The 6839-nt window shown below is 46.3% G+C and overlaps 1 protein-coding gene across 1 annotated transcript in view; it reads right to left on the bottom strand.

Annotated features, from left to right (window-relative positions):
* The window catches only part of Serping1 (serpin family G member 1), a 258370-nt gene that overhangs the window by 137653 nt on the left and 113878 nt on the right, over positions 1–6839 (bottom strand). The window lies entirely within an intron of this gene.

Raw genomic sequence — 6839 nt, forward strand, 5'->3', positions numbered from 1 at the left:
AATCTATACGAATCCATCAGCCCCTGGGACTTCCGTGGTTCCTGAGTCACTGTCAGGTCATCTCAGTTTTCAAGCAGAAGCTCCCAGGGTGGGCTCACCATATGGGCCTTTTTGCCCTCTCCTGTGTGGGGAGGGGAGGGCAGTGTCTGGAGGTAGCCTGTGGCACCTCGGAGATAGAGTCTGCTCCACATCAGCCTCTTCACTGGAGTCCCAGAGTTCCAGCAAGTGGGGGCTGACAAGTGTGCAGCTTTCACTTCATAGAGGAAGGACCGGAGGCTCCAGGAGGGAAAGACACTCAAGGTGGCCCAGTTACGGAGCTCTGGATCTCAGATCAGACCCTCACCCTCCTGCTTCCTTGTTCAGTGCTCTGCCTATGAATCCTGCCTGGCCGTCCCTGATTTGAACACAAACTTGCTTCTGTTCTGAAGGACAAGGCAGGGAGGAGTGGTAGGAGGTTGCTGGACAGGCATGTCGTCTGAAGGATGTTCTGGGGCTGCCATCCCCACTGTTCTCTCCCCAGCAAGTGGAGTGTTCTCTTCTCCCGGATTCCTCCTCCTCCCTGTTGATTCCAGACCCCCGTAGCATCATGGAAGCTGTTCAGTCCCTCTCTGCTTCCTGTTCTCTTTACCTGGTGCTGTGAAAAGTCCATTTATTTTCACTCAGGAATCCTGCCTCCTCTTTCAGATCCATTTTCCGTTTTTCCCCAGAGGGCACGTGGGTGATCAGGGGTGGCTTGAAGACACAGAGCCATGGCTGAACAGAGAGGCAGCACTTCCCTCTTGTTTTAATCAATCATTCCTTCAGAAAGGAGTGCCCATGCTCATTCCTATTACTAACAGGTGATGCCTCTATCAACTCAATCCCAAGCTCATGCTCCATCCAGTGGTTGGTGGGGGGTTGGGGACAGGGAGGCGGGGAGGGTACCGGTTAAGAACATCAGGTGTCCACAAACACATGAAAAAAAGGTTCAACATCTTTAGCAATCAGGGAAATGCAAATCCAAGCTAGCCTGAGGTTTCACCTGACTCCAGTTAAAATGACAGTCATCAAGAATACAAATAATAACAAATGTTGGAGAGGATGCGGAGTCAAAGGAAGACTTGGACACTATTGATGGGATTGTAAATTAGTACTTCCACCCTAGAAGTCAGTATGGAGGTTCCTCAAAAGACTAGGAATGAAACCATCCATACAACCCAGTTATCCCACTCCTTGGTATTTATCCTAAGGAATTAAAGTCAGCAGAATTATAGTGATCAATACATACCCATGTTGATAGCAGTACAATTCACAATAGACAAGTTATGGAATCAGCCCAAGTACCTGTTAAGAGATGAATGTGTAAATAAAATGTGGTATATGTACATAATATAGTTTCATTCAGTCATAAAGAACAAAATTATATCATCTGCAGAAAAGAAATGGATGAAATTTGAGAACATTTTGTTAAGAAAAATAAGGTCAGACTTTAAAAGTCAAGGGTCTGCAGGTGGTACACACCTGAAATCTCAGTAACTCGAGAGGCTGAGGCATGAGGATCGAAGGTTGGAGGCCAGTCTTAGCAAATTAGATCTCCAGCAACTTGGTGAGACCTGTCTCAAAAATAAATAAATAAATAAATAAATAAATAAATAAATGGACTGGGGATGTAACTCAGTGGTAAAGCACCCCTTGGTTCAGTCCCCAGTACCAAAAAAAAAAAAGAGGGAAAAAAGAAAAAAAATGTGTTCTTTCATATATAGAAGCTAGAGAGAAAATAGGAAAAAAAAGGTGGGGCAGCAGATCTCATGAAAATAGAAGGGAGACCAGTAGAGTAAAGAGAGGTGATCCAAGAGAGGGAGGGAGGGAAGGAGGCACAGGAAACTGGGGAAGGAAAGTAACCAAATTATTTTGCTTGTGCGTGTATCAATATGTCACAATGAATCCCACTATTTGTATAATTGTGATGCACCAATAGAAAATTAATTAGGGCCTGGGGATGTGGCTCAAGCGGTAGCGCGCTTGCCTGGCATGCGTGCGGCCCGGGTTCGATCCTCAGCACCACATACAAACAAAGATGTTGTGTCCGCCGAAAACTAAAAAAAAATAAATATTAAAAAATTCTCTCTCTCTCTCTCTCTTAAAAAAAAAAAAGAAAGAAAATTAATTATACATATTTAAAAATTGGCCAAGGGCTGTAGATGTGGCTCAGTGGCAGAACACTTGCTTAGCATGCATCAGGCCCTGGCTCTACCAAAAAAACAAAAAACAAAACAAAACAACAACAACAAAAACAAAACGAAACAAAAAAATTGGCTGAAGCCAGGGCATCCCAGTTTATATCCCAGTCAGGTGACTTACTATGCATTTCATGTGATCTTGAGGGAGTCACTCAATCCTCCTGGGCCTTAGTTGGTCCAGTAATGGATGCTGAGAACAACTCTTATCTTGGTAGATATCCAATGAGAGAATGAGCACAAAATACTTCAAATAGTGCTCAATGTGTGTCAGTTTTCCATGACTATAACGGAGTTCCTTGGATAATTAACTTAGAAAGAGAAAAGGTTAATTTGAGCTCACAGGTTGAGGTTTTAGTGCATAACTGGACGGGACCCACTGCATTAGGCCTCTGGTGGGATGCAAGATGGCAAGGGTGCGGAGCCTATGGCAGAGCAACTGCTCACCTCCTGGCCAGGGCATAAAAGGTAACTAGGAAGGGGCCAGGGTCTCACAATCCCCTTCAAGGACATGCCCCCAGTGATCTGAGCCTCTCCTGCAAAGCCCTAAAAGTGCTGCTTAACGTGCACAGCACTTCCCAATAATGCCACCATGAAGACTACGCCTTTAGCCTATGGGCCTGTGGGGGACATTCAACCTCCAAATACTAGCACAGGGTCAGTGTTCTGCGTCTCCTTTGGTGGGGCATTCCTTGCTCCAGCCTGGTCCCTGGAGTTCTCCAGCCTGGTCCCTGGAGTCTCAGGGGTAGATGTTGTCAGTGCACTGGGAGCATTATGTTCTAGCAGAGTCACCAGGAGGCCAAGTTACCTATAAATGGCTGCATGATGAACATGGAATCAGAGCGAGGGGTAGGGAAGGTAGTGGAAATGGGGCTTCCATTTCATCCTGGGTGTTGGGCCCAAAGCTCCCTGTGGCTGGCCAGGGAGCCCTGTCCTCTGCAAGGTTGAAAGGGACCTGGGTATAATAGCTGGTGCTGCAGTGTCCCCCAGGGCTGAGCCAGAGCAGCCCCCTCTTTCCAGCGTCTCTTTGGGCAGCCTTTCAGATTCACCATCCATTAAAGAGAAAGCTCTTTCCAGATCAGAGTGGCCCCCTCTGGACTCAGGGCCCTGTGGTAGAATTGCACCCTCATGGGAACTGCTTTGAACACACTAGGAGACACTCTGAGGAGTCCAGCTCTGAGCCTCCCTTGCCTTCCTGTTTACAAAGTCCGTGAAGGAACTTCCTTCCCAGAGCTCACAGTACAATCAACCAAGGTCCCCTGCGATGACTCTGATGTGCATCTTGGTTACATGAAGGTTATCTCCCTAGGACAGGGGTCCTTAAATCTGAGACTGAGCCAACCTGTGACACAGCGATATTTTTTTTACTTCTTTCTTTCTTTCTTTTTTTAAGGTTAGGAGGACTTGGCAATCCTCAGATATAACTTCATTTCCTCTTTTTGATTTGATTTCCTCTTGGTTTCCCAGTAATCAAATCATTGTTGTTAGCAGCAGTAGTGGGTATTTGGTAATCAGCTAGTGTATTAATTGGCAATTTTCATGCATTATCTTTAATCCATACAACAACCTGACTCCAATTTTATACATGAGGAGAGGGAAGCTCAGAGAGATCAGTAATTGGCCCTGAGTCAATGTTCTTCTGCTTCTATTTCTCCTTCTCTTTCTCTTCTTCTTTTTGGCATTGCCTCAAGATAATTGGAATTTTTCTTCCCAGTTGAAATGAAAGAGAAAATGTTTGCATTTACCTCTTGCTTTCTGACTTCCGAAATAAGCTCTTGAAGCTCCTTTCAAGACTGCAGGTGGGAAAACCAAACATTCTGACTTGTACAACCCAGATCTTGAAAGGAAAGAAAATTTATATTTGTTTGGTTTGTTTGCATGCTTGGCAATATCAGAAATCAAAGCCCTTTCTGTGAATGGCTCACAGTTTATGCACATAAAAATCTGGAAAGAGCAGAGTGGGTGGGGGTAGGTCAGAATGTGCAACTCCTACCCAGAGAGCGGCGGTGGGGAGGAGGGAGATGGGCCTGCCTGAGATTACATGAAGGAGGCTTGAGGAGGGAGGTCAGGGGAGGCAGGGGCGGCACTGGAAGATGGCCCCCACTGAGGACAGGTTGCTGCTTGTGCCAGGGGTATGATTTGGTGCAGCTCATTCCTACAGCCCTGTTTGGCAAACCAATCTTCCCTGACCTACATAAACGGACCTCCCCACCCTTGACATAAAAACACCCATAGGGTGGAGACTGGATAGCTAGACATTTGTGGTGGGAAGGCAAAATCCCCTGCACCAGTACTTATGTGGGATGCAAGAGACCTAGCTCTATGCTTCCTTTTCCCCACAATGCAAAGTCCCCTGGCTGGTATCCCCTGAACTTGGACTAGCCTTTACCAGCTGGTTGGCTTCTGACAGGATACAGAATCATAAAATAAACTCCTGCAGTAGAATGGCAAAAGTTTGGACTTGGGTGAAGCCTGCATGAGAAACGATGAGTGATAGGGAGCAGACAGACGTGAGCAACGGGAACATTAGGTAAAGGGGATAACCGTGTTGAACCCCACAGCTTTCTTTTAAAACAATTTAACACCAGCCTTGCCTGGCTTAAGCCAATAGGATATGTTGCGTTCCTCAGCAATCAACCTGTTATCTGCAAGAGAAACACAGATGCCAACAACACAAGTTACCCTGAAAGGCTGATGGCAGGGTGGGAGTGGGGAGCTGGGGGGTGGAGGTTTCAGCTTCTGGAACTCAGGGAGATAAGGATCATCCCCCCAACCATAAAATCTATGAGAACAAGTTCCAATTAGAACCTGTCCGCATGAGCCCAAGTGACAGTGACCTAGAGTGGCCCTGCACTTTTATCTTGTACTGTGGGACTTGGAAGTTTGATGCAATCCTGCTATCTCAGTCAAAAGTCAAGAGGTGGACCTGGGCAGGACTCTCTGAAAACTCCCCTGGCACCCCAAATAAAACTGGAGAGCAGGAGGGGCATGCCACCCTTCTCCCTGAGAGAATCCACCGTCTCCCTTGAGGGTGTCCAGTTTTCCTCTTTTCTTATTCCTTCTAGTAAACTTCGCTATTCTTGACTAAGTCTTGTCTCTTGCCTGGAATCCTCTAAAACAAGAATACAGAGATCCAGGGCTGAGACCTCCAGAGCTGCCTCATCAGCTTGGGCTCTGCCAGTGGGTCTCCTCCTCAACCATGAACATTTGAATACGGCAGTGGCCAGGGATGGGCCAGAGAGCTATTAAGGGATGGAATCCACAGGACATGACTGATTGATATGGCTGGAATTCAAGCGCCTTCACTTAGACTGCCACTCTGGCTTCAAGTCTTGCTACTCCCTTTGCCAGCCTCTGTCTAGCTGGTTCCTGAACATTCCTGCTCTTGTGGACGCTCTACTCCTTGCCTTTGAATGCACTGTGCAGGACTCTGCCTGGAAAAAATTTTTTTCACGTTTTTTTCTGTTTCTCCCCCCACTAGAGAATGAGCTACTTGAGGGAAGGCACTCAGTCTCTTTTCTCTGAACCCCAGTACCTGGCAGGGTGGGAGCTGGGTGCTTTATATATCTCTGTGGAGCCACAAGCGATCAATAAAAGAAGACTCAAGGTGAAGGGGATGGAAGCAAAAAGAAGGGATGAAGACATCGGGTGAGCCGTCAGACCTTATTCTAATCATTCCTCTCTCTGATGTTACACATTAATCCTCATTGGAGCAAGGCAGAAGAGTGATCAGAATAGGATCTGCCTCTGCTAGCTGCTGGAACTCGAACCAGATAAGATGGGAATGGTGCAGAGAATATTCTAATATTCTGTCCCAACAGTTTTAGGAGGACAGCCACATTCATAGAGGTGGTTGGTGCCTTTTGTAGATATGGTTGGGGTCTAGAGTGGGGGAACTGAAAGCCAAGAGAGACTTAATAAGATAAAGTGGTTAGAGTCCTGGGTGGCCTGACCCAAGTCCTGTGCTCCAGTCCTGGATGCACAGATAGCCTGTGAGCTGGGCCTTTCTGACTGCTCCTGCCAATTTACATTCTAAAATCTCTCTCTCCTGGCTTTGACTTTTTCTGTTCTTTCCTTGCTACTTCCACTTTTTTTATCCCCCAGGTCCTCAGGAGAGCAAAATGTAAGCCAGTGCAAAAGCTAGGGCTTGCATTAATTTCTGTATCTTTGTATCTTGCAGTAAAAAAAAGAAAACCCCACATCTTAAGTCCTGTTTGTCCTGGGCTGCTATATATTTTTTTCTTTTTTTTTGGTTTTTCCTTCCATAACTTTAGTTTTTCTTCCTCTCCTTCTCCTTCTCCTTCAAGAAAAGCCTTGTTTTCCAAGAATCTGCTGTTAAGACTGGGGTGTAAAGAACACAGACTTGGGAGATGAGTAGTGTTGCCACTTTATAGAGAGACCTTGGGTAAATTGCTTTGAGGTCCCCTCCCAAGTCCACTTCTCTGGCTCTGTCTACATAAACTGCAAACAGGAAAACCCAGGACCCTGCAGCCAGCCTGCTACACCAGCTCCACACACCCATCCAATACCTCTTAGGGGATGGTTTCTGTAATTAAGGTGATATTGTCCTCATTTTATAGATGGGGCAGCAAAAGAGCCTGCCTCATGCGGTGTAATTTGCAA

Source organism: Marmota monax, unplaced genomic scaffold (genome assembly GCF_021218885.2).
Source record: "Marmota monax isolate L192 unplaced genomic scaffold, Marmota_monax_Labrador192_F-V1.1 WCK01_AAM20220418_F8-fsc00038, whole genome shotgun sequence".
NCBI classification, from domain to species: domain Eukaryota; kingdom Metazoa; phylum Chordata; class Mammalia; order Rodentia; family Sciuridae; genus Marmota; species Marmota monax.